The sequence below is a fragment of the Strigops habroptila genome, chromosome 5, assembly GCF_004027225.2.
Source record: "Strigops habroptila isolate Jane chromosome 5, bStrHab1.2.pri, whole genome shotgun sequence".
Taxonomy (NCBI): Eukaryota; Metazoa; Chordata; class Aves; order Psittaciformes; family Psittacidae; genus Strigops; species Strigops habroptila.
In genome coordinates this window covers 19,773,110-19,778,721 of record NC_044281.2, presented here as the reverse complement: position 1 = coordinate 19,778,721, position 5,612 = coordinate 19,773,110, and positions in this window count along the sequence as shown.

Genomic DNA, 5,612 nt, shown 5'->3' with positions numbered 1-5,612 from the left:
TTCTTCTGGCTAGGATATCTTGTCTGTATCAAATGTCACTGATCTTCTGTAGTATCCAGATCTATCATACTCAATAACAATTTTTGGATGACCTGTCCTGATTGTAGCAGTAAGCCTTGAAGGCAAGTTGTGGAATTTGGAGGGTTGGGATGGGGTTTTGTGTTTGGTTGGTTTTGGTTTCTTACTAACTTGTTCAGATGTTGGTGATAAGCCAAAAGAGGGAAAGCAGAACTGAAGAGCTGTGCTGAAATTTAGTTTCTGCAGAGAGATCCAGGATGCTTTTTGTGCTTCAAGGGAACTCTACGCTAACACTGCCTGAGTGTTTGCCACTCAAATCTTAAACCTTTTAAGAAATGAAGACTGACAAGAAAAAATGCTGCCTAATGGGCTGTTTGCTCGCTTAGAGGTTGAACATTTGTTTTCCTCTTCAGAAGGTATTTTCCTTGGGGCAGGGAGAGCATAAAAATGCAGAAGAGTCTGGCATATCTGTTCATTTCATCCCTGATGTGGGAAGGGAAAGGAGGCCTGTCTGATATCATTCCAGGGTGATAGAGATGTCCCAAAAGGGCTGAGAAATTGTAGGCTCGATGCTAGAATTGTGAAGGTTGCCCTATTCAGTTGATGGTGTGGACTGGATATGAAAGAAATAACAGTCAAAAGGCCAAAATTGATTTCCTTAAATAGTGAAACCTTTCTCACACAGTGATTAGGGCAGATTAATCTTTTCATAACCTATCAGATTATTTTTTTCCTTTTTATGTTGATGCTGCCAAAAGAGATGAGCTAGCACCTCCACTTCCCTTAGTGGTGAAGGTAGAGTCTCAGGCTGAGCATGGTTTCTCATTCCGGTATGGTCTGGGAATATTCAAAGCTGTTGGGATGTGCCTGTGGACAGCAAAGCACGTGACCTGGTTTACACGAACTATTTTGTTACTAATTCTTGGCACCAAAGATAGGAATAAACAGCTTTTTGGAGATCTGAAAACTTTGCATCCTGCCATCCTGCAGCAGATTACAGCTTCTGCAGCATTGCTGCTGGGAGAGACTATGTGAGTACTCTTAATCCATTACAGTTAATTAAGCCAATTTTCTGAAACAACCTTCATTGGCAAATTAAACTAGCCATGCAGACTTTGCCTGAAGTGATCTAAGTAGAGTCTGGTCTATCTTTACCACTGGCAGAGAGAAAGGCAATAATCTCACGTATAACAGCTAGAAAACAGTGATAGTGCTACTGACACTTCTGCTGCTTGGGGAGCATATGCCCTAGTTCAGTAAGCTTCTGGGGTGAGTTTGAACTAACATTTTACAGACTAAGCATTAGTGGCAGAGTTAACTAAACACTTGGGTTTTGGTGGATGCTACTAGACAAAGCTCTAGCTTTTTTTATTTGCTAGTCTGCATATTTTGTTCCATGGTTTTCAACAGGATAACAAACTTCACCTACATGTGAGCTGTGTGATTCTTGTCTCTGAAGTACAGACAGCAACTCCAGCTGTTCAGTGACCATATTTATGAAATAAAGTTTAATACTGTTTGTAAAAGTTTAAGTTTGGTGTAACTCCTGTTTATATTTCTGTAGCAATGTAATTAAGAACAGGGAGGTCCTGCTACATTTAAACAAATACTTATCAGTGTAGTATAGAAAATAGCATAGCTCTCGCTAGTGGTGTCTGACCTGCATGCTGAGAAGGGACCTGTGAACTAATAACAGCTGCCTATATACAACTGCAATTAGATACTGGAGGGATCTAATTTTGTGGGTTTGTGAGCTGACAAATTAACACTGAGGCTTAGTAGCAACTCTTCAACTCTAGATGTTAGGAATGTAGGAATTGGATAGCTGAAGCTGAACGATCCTGGGCGCAATATGACACTAAAGTAATCTTGGATATAAGTTACTTTTGTCCAAACATACAATCTGCTATCGTAGGTTTCTTAAACTAAAGAAGCTACTGTTCTTCTTTTGAAATATTGCATACTAACAGGAGCAAACACTAAATATAGGTTTATGTTATTTACTCTTTTTTTCTGCATTTTGATTAAATACAGATTCTTCAGTCACTTCACTCAATCATCAAGTGAAACTTTGCACAACATACTGATACAGCATTTAAAAGTTTTGTGCATTTGAGTATCCTTTTCAGAATGCATGTAAGATCTGTAAGTATATTTAAGTTTTTCCATTGTGGATGCTGCTGGCATCAAGCTGCTGGTTTGCCCTTCATTGCTTACAATTCCAGTCACAGCAATAGTGAATCTACTTCAAGAAAATTCAGTGGAGTATCTAAAATGGTGAATATAATTCAATTATAGAGACATTTTCTTTCCATGCAAAGCTATTGTCAGCAGTGCTGATCCAAGATTTTGTCCCAAGAGGTAAATCAAGCTCTGAAAAATGTTTATGTTTAGAAACTTGTGTCAAACTGATCCCTTTCATGTATTTTGAAATATAAAAGTTACCTACTGCAGATACTAGGAAACAACTTCTAGCTCAACAACTATTAACCTGAAGAAATGCAACAGAACACCTACAGTTTCAGAACTGAGAAAGCAGGCTACCTGAAGCTGCAGGATTTGAAGGACACTTTAAGTGCTGTAGCAGGAGGAATAAAGGTCTACGTAGCTGAAGCAGTCTCTTGGGCAGTAAATGTCCATGCCTCCTAGGAACAAACACACAAAGCTGCTATGTGGCAGTTTAGGCAATTCAAGACTGATCTATTGTCTCTCTCCGCAATGTCAGCAGGAGGGTAAGCAGCCCATAATGTCTATACGAAGGATTTACGTCTGCTTACATAGATCATTTTTTCAATTCCTTTTTGTCTCTCACTGAGACTTTGTTGCTCTTTATGCTTTATCATATTGTATGACTGTCAGCCACTAGAAGGCTTGAAAATCTCATGTTGCCTATTTTGCCATTTTACCTTTTCTCTCAGTGTCAGTTCTGACCTGATTTCATCAGTATCAAACTGTTAGAGCTAGAAATACCTGTTACATTCGTAAGCCTATCACCTGAAAACTTGGAATCTCAGCTTTCAATTTGAAAAATATTATTCTCTAACGCTACCGCTTTGTGAAGCATTGCTTGTTAGGATAATTTGGACTTGAAGTTGACAAAAAGACAGCATGGTAAAATATTAAAATCTGTATCTCACAAGTAACTATCTGTTGCAGATATTTCCGTTTTCTCAAAAAAATCAACTTAGAGTCATTGGGAATTTTTTTTCCCCCATGCTCTCAGTATTTCCATCCATTTTATGCTGCTAGTTCTTTCTCAAATAAGAAGAAAGATTTGAATTGAACCCTGATTTCTGTCTATTAAAATGTTTCATTTACAAATGCTATTAACCACACCAGCGGCAGTGTTTGGAATTCTGAGGCTAAAAATTTAATGCAACCAGTAAAAATGGAAGGCTATTACACAGAGCAATACAAATAGATGCGAGCTCTGCTGAGGCAGGACGTGCTATCTGCCAAGATACTAGCTTGTAACTGTGGAGGGAAAATTGTAGAAATGGGCTTGCCCTCCCTATCACTCAAATCTTTTTTACAATGAAAAAAGGAAAATAATGCAAATACCAACTCAAACTCAATCATGCTTACTAGGTTCTTTGTACCTTATGCTAAAGCCTTCAGTAACAGGCATTGCAAGAAACAGGACTGTAGACTCTGTGTCTGAGCTTTCTTTTAGACCTATAATGGTACAACCTAGTGTAAAAAGGATCATTAATCTAACAATTTCCAGATTTCCATCTTCAAAGTATTTGTAATTCTCCAGACTAGAGAAACAAAAAGAAAAAGGGGGGGGGGGGGGGGGGAACAGCATCCTCCTTCCACTCTTCAAAGCTCATTTCAGAGATAAGGCTTCCATCCAAATTGATGACTCTCAGGTAATGACATTATGAAGACAAAGCCTTGGGAAAAATGTTTCAGAATTCTGTCTTTGCCATTACGAAAAATCTATATAGCAGGAGCAGTAGTGTGAACTGGTGGGGTTTTTTTTCTGAGGGTGACACTACCTTCTTTCTTTAGTAAATAAAGAACATGTAATGCTGTAAACACTGCATTAGAGGAGGTATGTGCTCCATTTATGGTTGTTGCACAGTTTGAGCTGAAGAGAGAAAATGTAAAGGAAATCTAGATCAATGAGAAGAGCTTGACATCCCCTTTTTTGTTTCTAAATGGTATGGCAATAAGAGAGGTGTTCTATGTTCAATAGCTGCTATTTTTAGACGCTTGTCTTTCTTCCAGTGAAGCCTTCCTCAGAGCTGCAAGGGGTGTTCATGTTTTTAAAGCTTTCATAGTTTCATGGAAAAGATGAAATCTTTGCCTAGAATGAATTTAATATGATAGGGACTGTGAATATGTCATTTCACTTTCCCTAGATAATGATGTAACAGTTTGATGTAGCTTTGATTATATTTATTATGCATCACTGATGTAGGAGGTTTGGGGTTTTTCACAAGTTCAGGACCCCAAACTATCTCACTGTGGATTAGTTGAACATCAGTGACGAAAAAAAGGACACGTGTGATTAAAGCAGGACCCAAACAGCACCAGCCTCATCAGCAAAAACTGCTGTGGAACTAAATAATCTTTTAAGACAATCTTAGGCAAGTCTAAGCCTCATGCCAGAAGTATCCAACTGCTATAATTAAACTAGAAGTATATTTCTATATTGCTCTATATAAGATTTCATGTATACATAAGGCATAACTGGTTTTTGTAGACTGTTACAGGCTGCTTTCAAACTTGCATCTAAAAATGTAGCTTTACGTCTTCCTTAGCACATCTTTTGCTTATTTTTAAATCAGCCTGACCAAGCTTGGGTGGAAATAAAGTTGAGATTGTACATTTAGAACATGCTGACTCCAACAGCTCAGAGCCAATGTAAGTGAGATGGGGTGTGACAGACTCTCCTTGAAGGACGTAACACCAAGATGTGTTCAAAAGACCCTGGGCTGAAAAGTGACTTCTCCAAAGCTGCCTCTCACCCTGAAGTTCAGGACAGATTGAGACATCACTGTCTGTCTTAAACGTTTCAGAGGATTTGCCAAATGTGAACAAAAGGCAACTATATACATGAGGGAAAGTGATCTATTTTCTTCTGGTGACAGAACTGGAACATGGCAGAGTATGATTTTTCAAGTTTGCTGTGTTAGGATATGGTGTATCTCTCCTTTTCTGAGATATTCATCCCTATTTTACTGGTATAAAGCTCCTAACAAACCTGTATCTGTTATTTATATTTGTTAGTAAAAGGAGAAAACCTGCATCTAAGCATAAATTAGAGACTACTGAATAATGATGGTTGTTAGGCTTAAGATTCATCCAGTGACTGCAAAAATTACACAGTTCTCTTGGAATGTAATCGATTGTAATTTGATCGATCGCCTCTTGGTTTCTGATATGGAAAAGGAATTGGTCCAGTGTAACTGCTAGCACATACCTACAAGTATTTGTGAAATAACCTGGCACTTAAGAGGAAGGTAATTACAAAAGTGGTAGCAGCAGAACTAGTATTGCCTCTGGTTCCTGCATTTCGTTATACCATCAACCAGTTTTCAGACTGTTACAATATGAAATTTTGGTCTTCTGGCTGCAGGCGAAAG